The sequence below is a fragment of the Neovison vison genome, chromosome 7, assembly GCF_020171115.1.
Source record: "Neovison vison isolate M4711 chromosome 7, ASM_NN_V1, whole genome shotgun sequence".
In the NCBI taxonomy this organism is placed as follows: Eukaryota; Metazoa; Chordata; class Mammalia; order Carnivora; family Mustelidae; genus Neogale; species Neogale vison.
This window is the reverse complement of record NC_058097.1, coordinates 136,900,031-136,924,677: the sequence shown is the minus strand read 5'-3', so window position 1 is coordinate 136,924,677 and position 24,647 is coordinate 136,900,031. Positions and strand designations below refer to the sequence as shown.

The window sequence follows — 24,647 nt, the reverse complement described above, 5'->3', positions numbered from 1 at the left end:
AGATAGTTAGGCTGGGAAAGTCAGTTGTAAGAATTTCAAAAAGAGAAAGGTGGTATGCTGCCTGATAAAATGGTTCAGGGAAGGCTGGGGTCTGTCCACTGTGTTTGTGTGGCCCAGGATAGTTGGTGCTACACTGAACAGGTCAACCTCTTAATAAGTTTTTTTCTTTTGCAAATTTTGTGTTTGTAAGCATAGGAAATGTAATAAACCTGCATTTACTTTTTTTTAATAAGTGAACATCGTTTGGATCTTTGGCTAGTTCAAGCTGTCCTTTCTAGTAGTTTGAATTAGTAGGACCTGCTGGATGTTGACTAGAAACAAAGGACATTGACCGCACACAGGGTCTTTGCACACCATCTGCCCTGTGCCTCAGGTGCCCTTTTCTGTCTTCCCTGCCAGGGAGATTCTGACTTGGCCTTCAAGGCTGCCCTGGACAGAATTCATCACTCTTTCCCCCTGATCTTCTGTTGTGTTTGTGAACCAACTAGTAGCCCAGCATTTAAGAGATTGGCCTTTGACTTGACTTGCGTTCCACTTCTGTGACATATTAGGCAAGTTACTTCACCAGTCTGAGCCTCTGTTTTTATACTGTGCAGCAGGGTTGACAACCGTGCTTTCTAATGTTACCCTGAGGGCTAAATGTTAGAGCTCACGTGAAGTGCACAGTGCAGAGCGGCGTCTGACACGTAGTAAATAGTAAATGCTCCACGAGGGATGGATGGATAAACGAATGAAATGATGAATATGTGCATAAAAGAATGGCTGAGGACAAAAGGCGTCTACCTTTTAGCCTGTTTGGTTACTAGATGGTGATTACGATCATGGAAATCCTGCCCCATGATTGTCCTCATGTTTACTGAGTAGTCTGGAGTGCCAAGGGGGATATTATTTCTCAGTGTGCTCTGCTTATCTCTGTAGGATGATAGTTCTACTTTCCAAATGAGGGAAGACTGAGAGGGTCAAGTACTCGGTGGGTTAGGCTGACTGGAATCCAGAAATCTCATCCCCTAACCTGCAGGGTCTTAGTGACTCCGGGCTTAGCTCCTCCTGGAACCCCAGCCCCTGGCCGCTGTGCTGCGGGCATGAGAGGCTTTACCTCTCTGCTTCCAGATGATTAGCCCGTGGCCTTTTGTCCTCCTCCCCTCTCCCCGCTGCCTGAAGGAGGGCCATCTGCAGTCAGCCAGGATGGGCTTGCCACACAGGAGAAAACAGTCTGGACAGCGTCTGAGTCTCCGAGATGTGTTTTTCCCTTGGGCTTCCAGACTCCCTAGTTACACCATACTGACTTTTTTTTTTTAAGTTTAAAATAGTTTAAGTTGGGCTTTTTGATTCGAGATCTTTGGCTTGAATAAACAGTTGCTAATCCTTACCACCACCTATGAGTTAAATAATCATCTTCCCTTTTTGGATGTAAAACCCAGCCTTACGTTACCTGTCTGAGATCACATAGTTATTAAGTGGTAAAGCTGGGTCTTCAGCTGAGCTCTGCATGATTCAAAAACTCTTCCTGCTGGCTGCTTCTGCTGACATTGCTTCTCCTGCTGGTGGCCTTGATCCTCCTAAATGTCAGTCTGTGAGGATGGGAGGTACTGTCATTGTCTTAGAAACTTTGTCACCCAGTCCTCACAGTATCAAGATTGCTTCTTTGGAAAGAAAAATACCATATGATTTCACTCCTCTGTGGAATTTAAGAAACAAACAAGACAGATAAAAAAAGACTCTCACCTATACAAAACAAACTGATGGTTGTAAGAGGGGAGGTGGTTAGGGGATGGGTGAAATAGGAAAGGGGGTTAATAGCATGCTTACCGTGATGAGCACTGAGTAACGTAAAGCATTGTGGAATCACTATATTGTAACCTGAAACTAATGTAATACTGTATGTCAGTTCTGCTTGAGTTAAAAAAAAATTGTTCCTTTTTATATTCAGCTCCCATTTTTGTCTAATTCAAATTTATTTGTAGACTTTTCTATTTAAACTCTTCCTCACTCCCTTTCTAAGGAACTCAGGGACCGTGAAGAGCCTCCCTGCCTGGCTGCCTCTGACCTGTGCTGCAATAGGTCCATTAATCTCCCAGACTGTGAGGGAGGTTGTGGATGCCCAGACGGCATTTCTGGGGAGACAGCAGAGACAGCCACAAAGACATGACTGGAATCTAAACAGCAGTGGCCTGCTCGAAGCAGGAAGGTTAGTTCTAGGAGGACAAGAAAGACGGCAGCTTTATTTAATTAGTTTATTGGTTTGCTGTATCAAGAGTGAATATATAATGGCCTTTGATTTGATAATTCGTGAGATAAGAGCCTTCGTTGTCAACCATCAGAGAAATTCTAGGGGCAGAGAGGAAGCGATTCGAGATAGAGTACATATATTGGCTTACATGTAGGTTTCGTGTTCTTATTCATGGTTTAAATTATACACAACTGTGTTTCCAGTTATAGTCCCACCTATTTTAACTATTTGCTATTTTCTCTTTCCTTATTTAAAAGCTACAAATGATAACCATATCCTTTAGGATTTTTACTGTTCGTTATATTGATGAGATAGTTTCAGACTATTAGGAAGGAGATAGAATTCTGTCCTCATTCTACGTCCTAAGGGATTCTGCATCTGTTTATACACATGCATTTAAGGATAGTATGGATTATAATTTGGGGTGAAGTCTCTTTATTTTGACAAACATGCTTTTAAGGCTTCTCACTTCCTTCTCTGAACTAACTACTCCTCAAACCTTGGTCTCCTGTTCTTCAGGAAGTTTTAAAATTCTCAGCACCAACATCTCTGCTTGTCGATGTTTGGCAAACTTGCAATTTCGGGTTCAATATTGTCTCTCTGCTGCTTGCAAACACTATGCACTGCCTAAAACAGGACCTTGCACATTTGTGTTTAACAAGTATGTGTTGAAAGGGACAATGGACTATAATCTGCATGTCATCAGAGCTGCTCGGGTAATTTGGGCTGGTTGGAAAGTGGGGAAATGGAATCCAGGGTGGCTTCCCATCCCTCCATCCTGGTAGGATGTGCTCCTTCCAGAGTGAGCTATTGCTTCTCATGGGAATTCATTTTGTTCTTCAGGAGTTTGAGGACAGAAAGAAGGTTGTGGACCACTGTTTCTGGACTTCTGTACTCCTATTGTATTATGATTATTTAGTTTAATGCCTGCTTCCTCAAGTGAACTGTGAGCTACTAAGGGTGGGCTAATGTCTTACTCATTACCCTGCACATTTATTAGCAATTTCTACTATAGCTAGGTGTCGATATTTATTGAGTATGGATTATGTGGCACATGTGAAGCATGTAAATTTATGTGTATGTTATTCCTCACAACATCTTAGGTGAGGTAGGCACTATTCTACCCATCTTAACGATTAGAAAGCAGAGGGTGACAGATTTTAAGCAAATCTGCAAGCCCATACATATAAGACCATAAATGTGAAGGCTGGAATTCAAACTCTGGCTGTCTGGCTCCAAAGACCACACTCTTCACCAATGCTGTCTCTTTATTATGTGTTATAATTAAATACAGTTCGAGATTAAAAACTAAGCCTTGTTGGAAGACTCAAGAGAAAGAGACCTAGCATTTTAGACCCAGTAGGAGGGATGAGATTGTATACTCCAGAGGCAGGTCAGGCAGTCATATATCATCATGTCTTAGAACATGGGCATCTAGAAGGGAGGAGCAGGAAGTATAGCTCCCTCCTTATGCAGGAGTTTAAACTCAAGTGGGCTGCCCTTGGGTTGGGAAAGCCATGAGGTCAGTTTATCATTGTGGTTAAGAGCAAGTGCTGGGAAGATGGAAGGGAAACTGGCTTAGCACAAGGCCTGATACGTGGTAAATGCTCAGTCCATGCCAGCTATCCTTTACCCCCATTTAAGTATTCAGAACAGATGTCACATATCCTCAAAGATCAGGATGCTAGTGCTTGTGATTGGTCATGGAGCTGAGGTCTTACAGAGGCAGGAAATGAACCAGAAGAGTTCAATTCTGTCTCCCTCATCCCCTTTGTCTCCCAACCTTGCATGTGGAGCTGCTACACCTGGGGGAGGAACAGGTTCCCTGAGAAGGATGAGCTTTGGCTGGCTGAGCCCAGAGTCCTTTCCACACTGCCCATGGGCATTTCTGTGCAGTCCTGTCTCTTCCCATTTCTCTTACCCATTAACCCACGCAAAGCTCTCTCTGGTTAATTGAATTTGCTAGAAGGCTGCCTTCTGTGATTAGGCATCCCGCAGCCTGAGCTTAGAGGATGAAGGGAACAGGTGGAGAGGCAAACGTCTTGTTGAGTGCAATTCAGTCTGCTGCTAAAATTCAATCTCTACGGTTCTGGTTTCTGTACTCGTTCAACCACCCACAGTGATAGGTTTAAAATGCTCCCAACATATCAGCAAGGTGGGCAGTGTGCCAAGACCAAGGCTGCCCATTTTTTCTTCATTTTGTATAAAACCCTGGTGACTATCAGGTAAGTGTTGTTCCTTTTTGCTCCATATCTGCAATTCCAAGTTGCTAAATAAGGCAGGCCTGCGGTGTCTGCTCCAAATGTGGTCTCCACAATGGGTTTTAACAACATCAGTTCCCTTTTGCCTCCCTAAATTTCCTCTGTCTAGAAGAAATTGGTAGGCCTCGGGCATCTTAGTTTTGGAGCGTTCGTCTCTTGTCAAAGACAATATTCATCTAAATCTTGCATGATAAAAAACTTACTTAAAATTTCATGTAAGTTGTAGATGAGTCGAAGATGTGTTGACATAATTAGTATCGAGTGCATATTCATTTGGATTATGAATTTCCTTTTTGTATTTTGTAGCCAATATATTTGTCTGGTCTCCCACCTCTTATTTAGGCCTCTGACAAAGCCCTACATCTTGGGCCCACATGTGGGCCAACCGGGGCTTAAGGAGACCTACGTGTTTTATTGTCGCCCCTGTTGTGAACTTTCCTGAAACAGAAGCCAAGAATATTGTGTGCGATGGCTCAAAGCTCAGGCTTTGGCAGCAAGCTGGTCCAAGTCTGTCGACCCAGAGCATTGGTTTCTGAGAACGGAGCCTCTGTTTCTGTCTTCATTAAAATGTCAGTGATGACAGTGCCTCCTGGTTACTGTGGTTTGAATAGTTTCTGTGGTGGCTCTGTAACCTAGAATTCCCTTTCTGGTATGTTTCTGGTTTGAGTGGCCTCAACAGAGATGCCAGTGGGAGATTTGCCAAGTGCAGGGGAAGCAATCGTCATTTGGTAGTTGACACACATCCTTGTTTATCTGCTCACCTGGTTGGCGGGAGGTAGCAGCCAGACCTGCAGTGACTTTTCCTCTCCTCAGATCCTCCCTCAGCTGCTCTGACTTCCTGGCTGGTATGTCTATTAAGCTTCAGGACAAGGCCTGGCTTCTGCAGAACACTCATACCATGAAACATTCAATTCATGACTTGATTTCAGCCCATCTTTGTGATCTCTGCCCACTTCACATCCCTCTTCCCTTGCTGACTGCCTCCTATAATGACTTCCAGCTCCAACATCTGAAGGGAGGACAGCCGGATCCCAATTGTATCAAGTCAAACCCCTGTAACAAATCCTTCTATATTTATAGTGTTTTGTTTCTCTGATTGAACCCCACTGGAAGCAGAACCCACCTATTATTGTTGGAATAGGATGAGGCTTGTGGAGGGCTCAGTGTAGGGCCTGGCCTGTATTAAGTGATTGATAAACCTCTCCATTACAGTTCCCCAACACGGACAGGACTTGACTAGTAAAAACCCAAGTCCAGCTCCTAACACTGAGCCTGGCACCTAGCAGGTGCTCTTTATAGACTTGTTGAATGTTTAACATCACAGAAGAGAGAAACAGGACTATATATGGCAACACATGGGAGTTGAGGGGGAGGTGGTGTAATCATTGAGTAATACAACATCTATATTTAAGAACACCATTTTAAAGAAATGAACGTATCCTTTCACGTTTATGGAGTGATCACCTAGGGCAACATCATACACTCTAAATTTAAACACAGTATGTTCCTTGGGACCAGTTTGCGTGAACACTTAGACTGATACTTAATAAGTGTGTTCAAATAAAAATAGATGTTTCTATGGTACTTGAGAATAAAACTATTCTCTTGTGGGTTTTACATATTCTGAGAAGTCCTACCTGGTCCCCTCTCTCTGATCTAGCTTCCTCTGTGTCCACGGTGAGGGTGGCCTTTTTTCTGATGTGACCTCTTGGTACCAGTTAGTCTCTCTGCTTCGGCCACCAGGTCATCACAGCCATTTGCTGGGTCTTGTCTTCAGCCCAGACTGTACCATCTCAGATAGCTTGACTCCAGTTGCTCTGGTTGTTCAGTGCTGCATGATAAACCACCCCAAGTCCCAACCATCACTTATTCTCCTGAATTGGCATGGTGGTCAGAGTCCTCAAGAACAGATAGTCTTTGTTCCATGGTGTCTGGGCCCTCAGTTCGGTAATTTGAATAACTGGGCCTGACGTGGCCGAGGGCTGGCCAGGCATCTCCCTCTCCTTGTAATCCCAGGATCCCTTTCTGTGGCATCTCCCTGTGGTCTCCCCAGGATGGGGACCTCAGGAGAGCTGGACTGCTTATCAGGATGCTCAGGACTTGAACAGCAAGGCTTCCGAGAGTTCTGGGTGGAAGGAAGCTAAAATGATTCTCAGGACCCAGCCTGTGAAGCCCAGATCCTATTGGTCAAGCTAAGCATGATGCCCAGTCAGATTCAAGTGGAGGGAAATTAGACTCTTCCACTCAGTGGGAGAAATAGCAATGAGTCTGTGGCCCTTCTTAATCTATTAAACCTTTATGTATGTTTGTATGTATGTATTACTTCTCTGGCCACTAGCTTCTTTCCTTCCATCTTCCATTTTCTTACTTCCTTGTGCCTACAGGAGGAGACATCAGTTCCTCTGGTGGTTTCACCTTCTTCCTCTCCTGGCTTTACATCCTCTCCCTTCCAACCTGGACTCTCTGTCTACTGCTACACTACTTGGTGTCCTTGTCTCCCTCACTTTCTGTCAGACTCTCCAAGTCTTGACCGTGGAGCAGTCCAACCAGTAGTCCTCTCTACTGTCCCGACAGTCTGTTGAGATTGCTGAGGAAGTGGTTGCATTAGTGCTTCGGGCAATCTTGGAGCCCTCTCCAGAACCGTGCCTCCACTGTCCACGGGAAGGTGGGACAGCAGACTGTCCCAACCCTTGTCTCTGACAACAACCTCTGCCTCTCTCCCCACTTCTTCCTTCATTCTCCACCAGATGACCTTGTTTTGTATTTCACAGAGCATGACGAAGAGAGGCTCTCTCAACTCTCTCTTCTCCTTTTTCCTTAAGAGTAACACATTGGAATCTGAACCCTGTGACTTCCTCTGGCTCAGTGAATACAAGCAGGGCAGCCTGTCTGTCTCCTCCTGTCTAAGGCCACCTCTCTCTTGGCGCTCTGCTCCATCTCCTTCTGCCTCTTTAGCAACTTCACTACATCACTAATTCCTTACCTTTCCTGTATCTTCAGGGTCTCCTTTTAATGGCTTTTTCTATTATTAAATAGGAATATCAACAGAAAGGACTGACTTTTATTGTTTCTAATGGTTCAGGCACCATGTAAGCACTTGACACCTTGTAGCTATTAACTAGGACTCTGTGTAGTTAGTATTGTTATTAACCCCATCTTGTGAATGAGCAGATGGGATCCTGAAGAGTTGAGGGATGTGCCCAGCTTCTGTGTAGAGCTGGCACTTGAACTCAAGTCTGGCTTTAGAAGCTGGGCTATGGTACGTGATGTTCACTACATGCTGCCTTGCCACAAACACTAATGTCCAAAATAAAAAACAAAAATACTTTCTACACTTTACTAGTTTTGGCTTCTGAATTTTTTTTTTTTTTTTTACAAATTTCTTGAAAGAGTTGTCTTCACAAAATAGCTTTTCTACTTCCTCCATCTTCAACTGCTCCCAGGCCCCCAAAACTACCCAAGCCCCCATCAGCCCTGAGTTTAGATTTCAGTACTGATTTCTCTGTGGCACTGGATGTCTCTGACTACTGTGTGTTCAGATCCCTCCTCCCTTGAGTTTATTGTGATTTTCTTCCTCTGCACTCTGGCCCTTTCTCCTTTGTCAGCCCTTCTCCCTCTGCCTTGCTGTTCTCTTAATGGTTTTCTTGATGGTCCTTACATTCAGGTTTCCATCTGGGCCCAGCCCCTTACCCTGCCTAATTTTCCTGGGGCAGTTTGGCTGTTCTCCATGCAGCGCTTTCACAAACTCTGTGTTTATGACTCTCAAAGTGGGTACTGCTGGCTCCAATTCTGCTCTGAATTTCAGCTTCATTCCTGAAGCTGCCGACTGGAGACTTGGTTGCCTGGTTTGTCTCTGTCCCACCCCCCCCACTCCTGGAGGGGCTTGTGGGCCAGGGAGAAGCCAGGGAAGGTAGGCAGCTTGACCACGTGACTTAAGCTTTGAAGGAGGCCCCATGATGGTTCTCATTTCACATGTGAGCTGGTAGGAGCTGAAAGACCAAGATGGGGCTGCTTATATAAGTCTGCAGGTGGCTGGCGCATGAGGGAATGATGTTATGTAACATCAAAGAGAAGGATTGTTATTGGCTCCTTAGAAATCCCAAATGAAATATGTACAAAACGGTGCTGGCCCTTTTGCTGTTGCAGACTTGCTGTTTTTCTTGTTATCGTTGAATCAGTGAATGGCTCCATAATCCACCTGGTCACGCAAGTCAAATTCTGGATCATTTGCTTTTTTCTTTTCTTTTTTTTTTTTGCTTCCCCACATCAACTCTGTAAGTCCAGTTGATTGTACATCCTAATTCTATTTTTAAATCACTCAGGCCTCTCATTATGTCTACTTTTTTAAGGCAAGCCATCAACGTTGCCTGTCAGGATTCTCCCAAAAGCCTCTTGACTAATCTCCCTGCTGCTGCCTGACTTCCTTTTAGAATAACCTATCTAAAATGTAACTGTGAGCATATCACTTTCCTGCTTTTGGAATCTTTCAACTACTCCCACAGTTTACTGAATAAAGTCCAACATCTTCTTAGCATAGTTTTATTACCTGGCTCTTCGTTACCTGCCTCCTGACTTTCTCTCTCCAATTGGGCCCAGAGAGCCAAAGCCTGAATTCTTTGCTCTTCCCCAGCATTCACTGTCTCCTGCTGGTTTGCAGAATGAAACTTTCTTCTGGTTTCTAGGCTGCTTAACCCTTCTCTGTCTGAACAGCTCTACTGTGGGTCACCTTCCAGAAGACTTCTCTGCACAGGCTTTTGGATCAGGCATCTTTTTTGTGCATCTAAAGGACCTGGGCTGGGCAGGGGCTGGGGGGAAGCTATCTTTTTATATGGGATCGTGAGTTCCTGAAGGGCAGGGCCTGGCATCTGTCTCTATCCACAACTGAGCAACTGAGCACCGATTGTTTGGCTAACTCCTTCTTCCATCCCTTAAAACCTTGCCCAGGCATCCTTCCCTATTCCTAGGTAAAATTAATTATGTTTCCTATTATACTTCTGACCATCGTATTTACTTCACTTGTATTAAGGATAATATCAACTGAATACATCCTTGTGTCCTAGTCTTCATGCTGACTCCTGCTCACTGGTAGTCTTACTGCCATTGATCTCTACACTGTCCCCGGGAATGAGTTATTCTTTGTATTTTCTAGAAGAAAAAGCTCAGTTTTTGAGGTACTGTGGTAGATACAGGAAACATGGCATGAACAAAGCTGATCAGGCCTTGGCTAATTGTCTGGTGGGAGGGATGGACATTAAACTAAAAATCCTATAAATGAAAGTAAAAACTAACATTGTTGAGAACTCACTATTTGTCAGGTACTTTTCTGAGTACTTTCCACGTGCCAGTTTGAGTGCAAATAAAACCCTGGGGAACAGGCGTTACCACTCATATTTTACAGAAAAGGATGCCAAGGCTTGATGATTCTAGGTAATTCATCCGAGTTTCCAAAGCTACTGTGGGAAGGGGGTATTTGAACCCATAGTTGCCTGATTCCAGGCTCTTGCTCCGAAGGAATGACAGGGCTCACTCCGAGAGTGTTGCAGAGGATGTGGCTTGATAGGAATGGGCATGGAAGGCATCTCACATGGGGTAACATGCCAGCTGGGACTTGAAAAGAGAGGCTGTGAAGAATTTCAGGCAAAGAGAACAGGATTGTCTGGATTGCATGTCTGTCCCTCTTCCTGGACTATAATTGTGGTTGGCTCATTTGTGTATCACCAGTTCTGTGTATTGGGCATATATGTGCTTCTGTGTATGTACATGTATGTGTGTGTGTATCTCTACACATACGGTAGTTAGCACTGGGCAGATGTTTGAGTACTGCTTATGAAACACATTCGTGGTATTAATAAGCACATGATTTGATTCCTTATGCACAAAACTGGAAGGTAGGTATAATAAAGATAATGTCTTTGAAAAGAACAATAGAAACAGGACAGAAATGATTTGCTTAGTGTCCTGAGGCCATGAAGAGGCAGAGCCAAAACTGAAAATCAAGTCTCTCTGTGCTTAGTCTCCCTGGTAACACTTTCTTATCATGGTGGCTCACCTTCTGGTTACTGCCATTGTCCTTTCAGGACGCTAAAACAACTGTGGCCATAGGAAGCTGAGCCTTCATGGGGCCACAGAAACTCTAAGATGTCCAATATCTCCCTAGCAAAGAACCTAGTCTGTTTGGGAGCCATGTGTCCTGTACTAGCATGGGAAAGGTTTTTTAAATTTATTTATTTTTTTATTTTACCAGATTCTAGAAGCCTGGGTTTTCTCCATTATAAACCAGCAGGTGTCACAGTTTACCCAAGAAGAACACAATAGGGGTGGGGTACCTGGGTGGCTCAATTGGTTAAGTGTCTGCCTTTGGCTCAAGTCATGATTCCAGAGTCCTGGAATTGAGCTCCATGTCACGAGCTTGTGTTCTCTTTCTCTCTCTTTCTGCCAAATAAATAAATAAAATCTTATTAAAAAAAAAAAAAGAATTAAAATCTTATTTAAAAAAAAAAAAAGAATACAATGGGGGCTTGATGGCAGCTGCTGATAAACTCCTAGCTAGTACTCTGCTGGAAGGGCCATATAGCTCATCCTTTGTTCAGTGTTTATCTGGTAAACCTTGTGGTGATCCACCGCCCCTTCTTGTACTGAGGGGGTGTGGCAGGAGAGAAGTCTTCCAAAGCCTTGGATTTTCAATTCCATGCCCCGCTTTTTTTGGGTCAGGAACCTTGCAGAGCTTCTGGGGACCCTACATGGGCTGCACTGTGCTTGCTGCCTTTGTCTCCTGTACTCCCTAGATGCCTCTTCTTGCCACGTCAAGGGTAGTCCCTGGGTGACCTTAGCTCTCCAGTTCTTTTATTTTTATTTCTACAGGAGCTGAAGTCCAGCCCTGAGGGCTGCTTTGCAACTGCCCTGTCTTTTCTTACAGGTCTATCTTTTGTTACTGCTGATTAAAACTTTATATCCCTTCTTTCCAAGGGCTCCCTTCAGTAGCCATATTCCTGTATACTCATTGTCATTGCCAAATGGGGCAACCATGTTTGTACCACTGGATTTTCTTGCCTGTCCTGACTGTGGCTGACCACATCAGAAAAGGTATTTCAGGGAGATGGTAGGACAGCAGCTAAGAATTAAAGGATGAAGAAGATTGAGGCAGGCCAAAGGAAAAGGAAGGGGTAGGGAAGAATGAGGGAAGGTGGGAATAGAGGAGACTTGGGGATAGAATGAGACTGAAACATGGGTAGTATAACCAACTGGCTTGGCTGGCATTGATTAGGATTTTGACAGCAATGTGCAAGGGGCCATGGGAGGAAGAAGCCAATTGCAGAGGCCATGAAAGTTAGTCTGGATCTATATTCTGGGCCCAAATTCTACCATAAATATGAACAACCCCCATGGTACAGATTCGGGCTGACCATTTCGAGGGAGGGTGACTATGGTAGTTGGGGTGTATATATATCCCTTATGCTTCTCAGGAATGCATTTTGTGGCAAGAAACAGAAAGCTTAACTTACAGTGCCTTAAATGAAGAGGATCTGTGTTTTTCATGTCATGAGAAACCTGGAATTTGGGGCACATAGCTTCGGTTCAATGTGTTGATGATGTCTCTGTCAATGTCAGGGGTGATGATGTTGATACTCTCTTGGTCACAAGAAAGTTCCTGCTGCTCCAGACTTCTCATCTTCGGTTAAGGCATATAGAGGGGGAAAAAGAGGGTCTGCCTCATCTGACCCTTTTATGAGGAAAGCAGAAACATTCCCAGAGCCACTTCAGACTTCTGTTTAATTCTGCTGCTCTGAACTGTGTTCTCTGGCCACCTACTCTTCATGGAAGGGGGACTGGGAAATTGAGGAGTAAGCTCTCTCAGCCTCTGAGGTGGGAAGGTATTAAGGGACAATCAAACTGAGAGAAACGATCAACAGTGTCTGCCACAATTACTTTCTTCTCACCCTAAAACTGGACAGATGTCAATATTGTTATCCTGTCACAAGTGAGAAAGTTGATGTTTCATCAAAAAAATACATTGGTCAAGGTGACATAGCTAGTTGTGGAGGCCGAGAAAAATTAAGGCCATCCCACCTCAGGTTTAACCTTAGCATAAGTACAGCCATCTTAGCTCTGGCAGCCATCTCAGACCCCTGTGCCCAAGGGCTGAACTTTCCCCTACTTTACTTTAGTTCTAAGGACCCCCACCCTGCTTTAGTAACAAGAACCCCCACCCTGCTTTGGTTCCAGAAATCCCCACCCTGCTTTAGTAACAGGAACCCATAAATACCCTTCCTTAACTAAGCTCTGGGTCCAAGTCCCTACTCCTCTTTGTTGGGTATACTTGGGCCCAAGCTTAAGCTTGTTAAATAAAACCTCATGTGATTGCATCGGTGTTAGTTCCTTGGTGGTCTCTTGGAGCAAAAACTTGGGCATAATGCTACTATCTGGGAGAGTTGGTATTTAAACCCTGGTCATTCTGATTTCAAAGCCCTTGCCCTTCATGGAGCCCTGGCAGGTTCACTCTGCCCTTGAGCATCTGCAGGTCTGCCAGCCCTAAAGGCAAGCTCCTGAAAATCCGACAGACTGCAAGTGTGAGAGGGAAATATTGGCACCTCAGAAGATGATTTGATTCTTTCAGGAAACCAGGGTTCCTGTGGTGTTGCTGGATGGAGGAGGTAGACGGAGGAGTGTGGAAAAGGAAAAGCAGAAACTGAAGCCCTTGCTTTGTCCTCACTGGCATCTAAACAAAGTTAGACATGCTGCTCTGGGAGGGCTCTCTGGTTCTGAAGAGAGAATGAGAAGACCTGGACGTTTGATCTGTGAGGCTGGAGGAATTGCTCTATGAAAATACTGCAGGATACACGGGCTCTCTGCTGTTTCTGGAATGGGTGGCTGACAGGCCCCAGTTCCGGAGGCAGTGAATATGGGAAATAAAAGGCTTAGTTAAGTTTGACTAAATGATGTTTCCTAGGGAGCCAGAAATGACAAGTACTGATTTCCCATCAATCACACCTTAGGTGACTATTTTAAAAGCAAATTGTCCCTATTGACAACGGAAAAAAAGAACATTTCTGGGTGTGGGTTTTGCCCTTAACCTAACTGCATGTGGCTATTTGGACAATTTTAGAAATGGAAATGCCAGATTCTGGGAGGGAAGCAGGCAGTATTGAAGTTTGGTTCAAGGTTGGTTGATGTTCCTGGCCTGGGGAGGGAAATCATTGAATACCAGCCTCTCTTGCCTGGCAGGGAGACAAAGCAGCTCTTGGACCTTGGCTGGCACTGGGTCGAGGAGAAGTCTGGCAAAAGCAATCCCCAGTCTGTCCAGGCTTTCAGAGAGAAGATTTGAGGAGTGGACTCCTCCTTCCTTGTGCTGACAGGTCTCAGGATTCATTTCAGTTCTCCTTCCAGTGAATGGCATCAGCTGGAGTCAGCTCCAGGCTCTGTGTCTAGTTTGTTTCAACAGCTGTGTTTGATGAGCAGTTCCTTTAAGATTCTGGAGGACTTTCTTGGGCTGGGGCCATGGCCAGAAAAGTGAATTTTGGAGAAATAATATTAAAAGAAAATACAAGTCAAAAAAACTGTTTAAGGGCCCCTTGAACCTTTTATTTTAAAACCTTGTGTATTAGCCCTTCCCACTCAGGATCTAGCCTCCTTCCCATCTTGCCACACTTCCCAGAAATGTTTGGGGGGTCTTTTCTCTGCCCCTCAGAGCCTGCCATGATTTTCATGCTTCTGGTGTTTTGTTTTTTCCTCTGCCTTCATTCTTTTCCTTGACAAATGCATTTGGGACTCAACTCAAACATCTCCCTGCCTTTAGGAAGCCTCCTCTAACCCTTGGCACACAAGGAATTGCTGTTTCCTATGGCCGTGGCGTGGCCTCAACCGTGACACTTCCCTAAGAGAGAGAACAGTGGTTCTCAAACACGGCATTCCTAGGATTTCCCTGGAATTGCTCAAAATACAGATTCCTGAGCTCTAACTCCAGAGTTTCTGACTCTGTGTATTTGGGGGTGAGACCTAGGAATCTGCATTGTGAGCTGGAACCCAGAAGATTCTTATATACCCTAATATTGGAGCTCGACGCTGCATTGTATGGTAATGGGGTATCATCTGACTGTACTTTGTAAAGACTGTGGTAGTATAATTATTTGTTTAAGGTAATCTGTTTTTTTTTTTTCCTGCAATTGTACTAGCTTCTCTGGGCACAGACTAGTGTCTCTGGTGCTGAGCTTAGTGCCTGGCACACAGTGGGCCCTCACTGTTCCAGGCTGTCAGGGAAAAAACTAGCCTTTTGTTGGTTTTATTGCCCCTAATTTTACTGATATAAGGAAGGCCCATGGGACATACAGCTGTCACTCATACCTGGGTGTGAGTCTGAGGATTGTGAGACCTACATTTCATGTACAAAGACAGTTGCTACAAAAGAGGGAAAAATCACAAAATAGAAGCACTTGAGGGGACCTTACCTTCTTGGTTCTGTTTAGGCTTCCATCAGGTTTAGGCCAGCTTTTCTCTCATCTGTTTCTGCCTACATGCCCTCAGGTATGTACTAGATATATTTTGACAGTCGGTTAAGGTCATTTTCCTTTCTTTGAAAGCACCTTCCAAGCCAGGCTGCCACCCACATCAAGAAGGGATAGGATGGTGTTCCTGTGAAGTGACCCTGAGCTGACTGTCATATTCTCTCTTTAGAATTTGATGTTTCAGATGTTGTCAGATGGGGATGGGGAGGGGAGCTGTAAGGTCACACTGCAGCTAGAGTCAGCACCATGGCAACGTGGAGCTCCATGCAAATCGAAATGATGAGGAAGGAAGGAAGAGAAAATCATCCAGGGGGAGAGGAATGTAATAGGTTTCTAGCAAAGATAAGAGGCCATGTTGCTTCAGAGAGTGACCGAGAAGACACAGAAGACACAACTCCAGATTTTCCAGTGCCTGTATGGCTCAGCTGTGTTTCCTGTCCTTGCATCCTGTTAAGTACTCCTGATTCCTTATAATCAACCCCCTTGTCTAAAGTTAGTTTGAATCTGTTCCTCAACCTCAGACAGCAAGCAAATGAAAGACCTACATGCAGTCTTGGTATAAATAAGGCCATCTGCTGTCCTGTTTCACCTTGCTAGTGAGAGGTCCCACAGAAGGCTACCATTTTGCATCTAACTCTAATAAATCCCACCTTGTTTTCTAGTCAATTCTGGGCTAAAGTTGTTCTCTCTCCCTTTGCTGCTTTATATGTTAACATGTAGTCTGAGTCCCCATGAGTGTATAAAGAGATTCAAACTTGAGAAAAATTCAGGATAAAGGGCTCAAGTTCATTTGCATTCCAAGGCTTACAGTGTCCTCAGATTTGCAGTGTTTTCAATTAGCAATAATCACGCCTCGGATAAACCTCATTGGCTACGATACTGCCACTGCGCAAAGCTAGATTTGCAGTGTTTACTGAGAAACTCTGTAGGAGCCAAGCCCAGCAAGTGACCTCCAAGCTGGCAGAATCCAGTGAAATCTGGGCTTCCGATGCTGTAACTTCTGCTCTCAGGCTAATTTGTTTGCACATCAGTTAACAGGTAGACTTGAGCTCATGGAAGTCAGTTAAACTGTGGGTTGACTTGGCCAAAAGATAAATTGAATTCTGCTAAGCCCTATCAGCTAACTTGTCAGTAAATCTACCAGTCCACCAAATCTGCACAAGTTCACTGACATAGCACTAATTCAATAAAACATGTCCGGAAATAAGAGGTGCTGAAGGGGAATCTATAGGTTTAGAATCAGACACACTAGCCTTGCTGCCCATTCCATCATCTCTTCCTGCTTGAGTTGAAGTAAATTTACTTATCCCCCTGAGCCTCCATGTCCTCATCTATAAAATAAGGTTATAGATGAACTGAGAATGTGTTGGGTATTAGAGTGTGTAATGCAGGAAAAACAGCCAGCAGAATGCTCACTACATGCTAAATGCTCAGTATGTTTATATTCTCTCCCCACATCAGTAACTCAGGCTACATAAGAGCAGAAATGAGTTTCTCCTGTTTTCTCACTTAAATCTCTCTTCCCAAATAGCTGCCAGCCAATAGCAAAGTTACCGTGTGGAGCAGCTGTAACATGACTAGTTGCTCACCCACAGGAAGCTGATGTTGCTGTCCTCCTAGATTCTACAGCCCAGTGGTGGACTCTCCTTGACCATCTCTTAACCTTGAAAGAGCAGAATCACCACTGCTCATAAGTGTGTGGTGATGATTGCAGGAGAAAATGACTGAGGGATAAAAGGTTAGGGAATTGGGCTGGGTGAAGATGGGAATGTCTCTAGTTGTCCCAAAACCAGATGAGCTGCCCTTGGCAAGAGCAGCCAGATGAGGGAAAACTTTTTAGTTTCTTTTGAGCAAGGTATTCCCTCAACTTCTCTTTTTTTATATAAATGAATTAGGTTGCAGCTGAAAGATAATATATTACTTACATTTGTATCATTGACAGCAATGGTTTATGAACCTCCAACCTCCACTTGGTTCATCAGATCTGAGGATGAGGGATTAGTGGAAGAGAGGAAGAAAGCAGACACCCATGGGAGGGGCACTATTTCCATCTACATTTGTTAGGTCACAGATTCTTTGTCAGTTTTGTTATTATGATTTTATACATCAGATCCAGACTCTGAGAGGCTGAATAGCTTGCTAACTTCCCACAGGGGATAGATCTAGAATTTCAGTGTAGGCTTGTTTGACTTTAAACACTGTTTGTCCTGGCTACTCTTGCTGCTAACAAATCAGTGTAAAAGGTAGTGGCTTAAAACACCTATTTTAATATGTCCATGCATTCTGTGGGTCAGGAATTCCAGATATGACACAGTGGGGATGCCTTGTCCCACCCTTAAAGGATAGGGGTAACTGTTTGGCTGGGGCTGGATTCTGATGAACGCACCATCACTTCCATGTTTGGCAGCTGATGCTGGTCATCAGTGTGGCCCTTCACCAGTCCTGTTGACCAGAGTGCGTACACATGGCCTGTACATGTGGCCTGGACTTTCCAAAAGTGTGGTGGTCTCAAGGAAGTTGGACGACAACTTCTTTTTTTTTTAAGATTTTATTTTATTTTAGAGTGAATGAGTGGAGGGGAAGAGGTAGAGAATCTCAAGTAGACTCTGCACTGAGCATAGAGTCTGATATGGAGCTTGATCTCATGACCCTGAGATCATGACCTGAGCTGAAACCAAGATTTGGATGCTTAACCGACTGAACTATCCAGGCACCCCAAGGAGGTCAGACTTCTTAAATGGTGTCTCAGGCCTCCAAAAATGAGTGTGTCAGTGAATAAGGCAGAAGCTGTGTCACTTTTTTTTTTTTTTTTTAATTTGACAGATTGAACAAGCAGAGGGAGAGAGACAAATAGACTTTCTGTTGAGCAGGGAGCCTGACACAGGTCTCCATCTGAGGACCCTGAGATCATGACCTTAGCTGAAGTCAGATGCTTGACTGACTTAGCCACCCAAATGCCCCTCACCTTTTCTTACTGAGCCTCAGAAGTCTTCCACATTCAGTTGGTTATCATTAAGTTGTAGGCCTGCTCAGTTTCAAGGGGAGGGGACAAATATCCCACCTCTCGTGGCAGGACTGTCAAAGGAGCTGTAGCCACTTTTCTTTAATTTCCCAATAGTTTGATAGGATAGCTGTGGCATAGGTTTTGATAGAATATGGCAGGTCCTTTGCAAAAATTTTTTTTGCTTCCCATAGGAAACAAACAGTGTGACCAGCATGTGGCTGGTCAGAAGGCCTACCTGTCGGTCAGCTGACTTGTCATCTTTCAGTTGGTTTTGTAGGCTTTGCCAAAGTACATAAGACTTCTAAGATCTGGTATACCTGAGCAGGAGCTAGAAATCCCAGTTAAAGCTGCCAACAGAGACAGATAAAAGTGGGTATTATCTGGAAGGGAAGTTTAATGTAGGGAAGGTAGATTTGCATTGATGATTATTGGCAGAAATGATGAAAGGCACATTATAAAGGTCATTATTGTCAGCCACAGGTAAGAATAATTCCCTGTCCAGGGAAAGGAAAGGCCACAAACAGAGCTGGCAACAACAGCAGTGAATGTAATAGTCATAGAGGGATTGGATGTGGGAAGCATCATCTATGTGCCATATCTCTAGATAATCCAATTATCCCATTCCCCCGTGACTTAAGACAGTTCTTGTCATGGGAAGGCAGTCACTGAGCAGCTTTGTCAACTGACTGAATGGCGATATAGAATTTGATGTGTTACAGGTAACTGCCTTTATGGTACGAATTCTCAACATGAAGAAATGAGTTAAGTGCCCAATCCCCAAGTCTTCCCTACTTCATTCCAACTGGAAATCACCAAGCTGAAGTCAAACCACAAACAGTCTCCTTTTTCCGCAGTAGAGTTTTCAAGCATAGGATGCTATAACACCCCAAGGACTGATTTTTTTTTCAGCTGCCATCTGAAGAAGAGTAGAGAAAGAAACATTTATTCCCTGTCTATTATATACCAGGACTAAGTGGTTAGGCAAATTCAGGAGCACAGGGTGGTATAGGATTTGTTGAGAGCTTAGTGGGAAGACAGGTAGATGAGTCTGGCCAGCAAGCTGACCCACAAACATAGAAGTTGAGAGACCAGTGGCAGGCAAAGCTTGTGTCTGCTGTATAATGCTGCTCCAGGTTAGCATACTCTGAGTTACAAATGATCTGGAATATTCTGACACAGCAGCTATGAGGAATTGAAGCAGAGGCACAAGGAGCTTTCTGAGAAGGGTTGACTCAGGTGTTACGCTCTGGTGGGCTGCCCATCTGCTTTGTGTTGATGGAGAGGATTTCTCTGCAGAAAGTTGCTCTGGTCATTGAAGAAACAGCACAAAAATAAGGAGAACTTTGAAGTGAGCATGAAGCAGATGCCTTTTGAGATAGTGACAAATCACAGCCTTACATTTTAGGGTCACAAAGATCCTGACCCTGACAGGACGGCAGCAGTGCTGTCCTCAATCTTAGTTCAGGATGGAACTGTACAAGGTCCCAGAATCCATCCTGGACCCATTTCCTCCCCACACCTTTCTCTCCTTAGGACGTGAAATATTGATGAGTTTGTTTTCTTCAAGTAATGAATACTGTATTCATCCACATAATTGTTGTTCTCTTAAAGTATTCAGAAGCTTTGTCATTTTGGGGTGGGGAAAGTAGGCTGAAACTCTGATGCCTTTCTGATTCTGCTTTGTTTTTGTGGAAGACTCATAATTGGCTCAGCATTTCTCTTTTCCTGGTCTCAGATGCTCTTTTTTTGGGGGTGGGGGAGGGACATGCTAGAGATCCTAGACTTTCTTATTGGGACTGGCAGACCTGGTGGGTTATTTTGTGAGGCTGAGAGGCTAAGATGGAATATGACTTTTTTTTTTTTTCCCTGAGAAAATGCTGCCAGCTTCCTTGTTAAAGATGGATGGCAATAGATTCCTGCCCATTAATCATGGATTTGATTTGACTTCATTCAATTCAAAGTCATCAAATTCCTTCCCATTCCTTCTCATTCCAGTTTATCCCATTCCCTTCCATTACATTTTTCTCACTCTATTTTATAAGTTCCATAGAATTTATGTGGATATGAAGTTTTATTCTGCTTACTGAGCTTCTATTTCTCCTATGGACAGGACACTCTGCTAACCATCCAAGAGTACACAACGGTGAATAAATCACAAGTAGCCCCTTATGATAATGACTTAGGGGATTGATCCAGCTATCCACAAGTTTATCCACTCCAAATCCCTCTTGTTGCTCCTCCTGATCTTCTGGGAGATAGTCCCCACCATACTTCTCTTCCTTTGAGGCCTTGTGAGTGGGAGGAATGCTGGCATCTTGGGTTTTTTTCTATTTCTCTGAAGATCCAGAGTGTGTCCAATAGAAGGCACATGGTTGTCACTCTAGATACTTTGTTAATTGACATCTGTGTTTGTTGAACAACAACCTGCGCAGCATTGGACAAAACATTTCCCTCTCTGGATCTTGGTTTCTATTGCTATGGAATAGGTGGTTTAACTGGGTCTAGGTTTTTCAGACTTTCATAGGAATTCTGAATCAGTTCCAATGAGATCAGACTCAGAGAGGCAGGATAGTACAGTGATTATAGAGCTTATGATGAACCCTTGAGAGAATAGCAAAATCAGGCGTGTAACTGACTATGTGGGATTTTAGGGAGAATATGTTTGATTGACTTTATTGCCTAAGAAGTAGGGACCATATAAAAGATTTGATTTATACTATAATATTTTGGATAGCTGAATAAAAAATACTTTTTTCTTGGTTAATGAGATTTGTGCACAATTTTTAAAACCCATGTATTATTACGTATTAAGTAAAAAAGCTAAGATTGTTGAGACTGAAATTATTTCTTTATTTTCTTCATGGGTTTTAGAAAGAATTTACTTCTGTAGCTGCACAGGAGAAAGGGAAGGTCTTGGTGGTTGTGGTTTTAGGGATGTTGACAAGCAGTTTCCATATGGAGGGAAAACACTAAGAATAGAAACAGATCCTTTTTCTGCCCCAGGACTTGCAAGAGATACAGGGTTATTTGTCCATCTCCCTTCTTTGTTTTCTGAATGGAACAGACTACTTTGCTATAATTGCCAACCTATAAATTCAGTTGGGAACCTTACTATGTGCCAGGAAGTGGTGTGAGTAAGAGACAAAGACCCTGTCCTCAGTTATAATTAACATTTATTAGTGCCCATCATATAATAAATATTAAGTACTTTATATGTGTATCTCATGTCACCCTCCCAGAAACCTTGGAAAGAGAAAGTATTATCCTCATCTCCATTTTAGAGATCTGTAAATAGAGGCATTGAGAAATCAAGTTCTTGACTAAGCATTCACAGGACTAAACTGGAGGGGAGATGGTGTTGGGATTTGAATCTAGGCTTTGAATCCTGGGTCCAGAGCCAAGCTCTAAACACTTTGGCTCTACCACACTATACATGCATATATTCTAGTGAGACTGCCAAGAACCGTGTGTGTGTGTGTGTGTGTGTGTGTGTACAATTAAGTTAAAACACACCAGTAGGTTAGACTATTAAAATTGGCTATAAAGTGTCCAGCAGGTAATTTGTAAGCCACTTTGCAGCCCTGATTTTCTTTTCCCTTTTGAGACTTTGTATGAAATGCCTATGGATCTTCCCAAGACTGGCTCTCTTAAATACTTATGATATATAAGTATTTAAGGATTTACGATAATATAACCAGATTTTAAGTATACAGATAAATGAGTTTTAACAAGTAAATACATTGCTGTAGCCACCTCTCCTACCATGAATATTTTTATCACTTAAAGTCTTTGATGCACTTAACCCACTGTGTCCTTTCTGCCTGGGTGATCATTTGATTTCTATTAGCATAGTTTAATTTTGTCTGTTCTAGAATTTTATATAACAAATCAGATGGTATGTGCTCTTTTGTGTCTGGCTTCTTTTACTCACCATGAAGTTTTTAAGATACATTCATGATATTGTGGAGTGTGTGTGTGTGTGTGTGTGTGTGCGCGCGTGCGTGCATGTTTGTGTTTTGTTATTGAGTCCATTGTATGAACTTATATTTTAAAATTAATTTATCTGTGGAGGGCTATTTGAGGGAGTTTCTAGTTTTTGCATACTGTGAATTAAAGCTTCTATGAACTTTTTTTTTTGTACTGTTTGTGAATACCTGTTTTCTTTGGAGTAAATATCTAGGAGGAGAATTGCTGGTAAGTATATGATTAACCATTGTTTCCTAGAGTGGTTGTGTTGTTTTGGTCTCACACCAGCAATCAGTCTATGACCGTTCCAGTGGCTCCATATTCTCATTGCAACACTTTGCATTGTTGGTCTTTTTTTTTTTTTTTAATTTTTTTTCAGCGTAACAGTATTCATTGTTTTTGCACCACACCCAATGCTCCATGCAATCCATGCCCTCTCTAATACCCACCACCTGGTTCCCCCAACCTCCCACCCCCTGCCCCTTCAAAACCCTCAGATTGTTGGTCTTTTTAACTTTAACTATTCTAGTGCTTGTGAAGTGATATCTCATTATGGTTTGGTTTGTAACTCCAGAATGACTAATGATGTTAAAAATTTTTTCATGTGCTTCTAATTCATATAGCATTTTTGATAAATGTATGTTTGAGTCTTCGGCCCACTGTTTGTCTAACTTAAGAAACATATAGTTCTTCTCGTATTCTGAATTTATTTTTTATATTTATGTCTTAATAATTTTTCCCTAATCTGTGGCTTATCTTTTATTTTCATTAAGTGTCCTACTCTTATTTTGAAGAAGAGAAGTTTTAAATTTGAATGAGATTCAATTTAGCAATCTTTTCTTTTATAGCTAGTTTTTTTTTTTTAAAGATGTTTATTTATTTACTTGACAGAGAGATCGCAAGTAGGTAGAGAGGCAGAGAGAGAGGGGGAAGCAGGCTCCCTGGTGAGCAGAGAGCCCAATGCGGGCCTCGATCCCAGGACCCTGAGATCACAACCCAAGCAGAAGGCAGAGGCCCAACCCATTAGGCCACCCACGTGCCCTCTTTTATAGTTAATTTTTGCGTAACCTTGCCTTTATCAGGGACATGGAGATATTTTCCGTCATTTTTCTCTAGCAGTTTTATAATTTTTTATTTTATGCTTAAGTCTGTGATCCATCTTGAGTAAATTTTAGTGTATTGCTTGAAGTAGGAGTGAAGAATGAACTTGTACTATATTGAGACTATATCGTACTATACTGAGGTCAGAATTTTCTAGTAGTATTTGCAAAAACACAATTTCTCTATGGAAAGCTTAATTATATGTATGTGAGTCTAAGATCAAAGGAAAGAAAATAGACCAATCAGTGTATTCTTTACATATACCACACTGACTTGAGTATTATAGCTTTATTGTAAATCTTGAAATCAGGTAATATAATTCTTTCAATTTTGTTCTTTTTCAAAATTGTTTTGACTGTTCAGTGTTCTTTGTATTTTTAAATAAAATCTTAGAATTAGCTGGCCATGCCTCCTGAGATTTTTGACTAGATGAATTTGGACAGACTTAACAACTTTACATATTGTATCTTCAAATTCATGAATAAGGTTTATTTTTTCTAAATTAATTTACCATCTTCAGTTTCTCTCTATAATGATACTTTGCAGTGTAGAAGTCTTGTACATTTTTGTTAAATATATTGTAAAGTATTTTGATTTTAGATGATATTTTAACTGGTATTTTAAATTTTAATTTTCTATTTTTTCCTACTACATATAAATGCAATTAGTTTTGGATATGGAACTTATATCTCATGTCTTTGCTAAATTTTCTTATTTTTAGTAGATTTCTTAGGAGTTTCTATGTAAACAATCATGATGTCTGTTACTATAGGTACTTTTTCCCTTTTTATCTTATTATACTGGCTAGAACCTCTGGTACAATGTTGAAAAGAAATACTAAAAGTGGACCAAAATGTCCTATTCCTAATTGTAAAGTTATTTAATATTTCATTATATTATCTGTAGGATTCTTACAGGTATGTTTTTTCAGACTCAGAAAATCCCCTTTAATTTGCTGAGATAAACATTTTTAAACACAAATGATTGCTGAATTTGGTCAAATGCTTCTCTGCATCTATTGTGATCATTTTTTTCTTTATTCTGTTAATGTAGTGTACTTGAATTAATGTTAAGTATTGTACCAATCTTGCATTCCCAGTATAAGCCTCAGTGGACACGATATATTAACATTTTATATATTAATTTAATTTGCTATTACTTTATTTAGAACTCTTGTGCCTACATTATTGAAGGTATTGGTAAATACCTTCCAGGAACTTGAGCTGTGCTGGGATTCTGTCATGCAAAAGATGCCCAGAAAGAGAACTTTTAATCCAAGTCACGAATCAAATCATGATGTATGTCTGTGAAACCTTCCAAAAATTCATATACTGCGTAGCCTAGTGATCAGCCTTTTGGTCATACATTTATTCTTAACATTTCTTTATGAAACAATCTTTTTTTTTCCTACTGTTATGCCCTGTCTGCAAATATTAGTACCTGGACACTTGATATGGGAGATTGTTCATTGCATTTTCTTGGAGACATCTGAGTCTTCCAAAAAATTTGAATCATATCAAGTGTAAGACTTCATTAAGACTTCATTCTTTTAAGGATTTGTTATCAGGATTTTGCAAGACTTACAA

At 42.4% G+C, this 24,647-nt stretch overlaps 1 long non-coding RNA gene and 1 pseudogene across 1 annotated transcript in view; one reads left to right on the top strand and one right to left on the bottom strand.

Annotated features, from left to right (window-relative positions):
• LOC122912510 overlaps nt 1–24,647 on the top strand; it is a 202,145-nt gene that overhangs the window by 26,231 nt on the left and 151,267 nt on the right. The window lies entirely within an intron of this gene.
• On the bottom strand, nt 15,771–15,887 carry LOC122914702 (annotated as a pseudogene).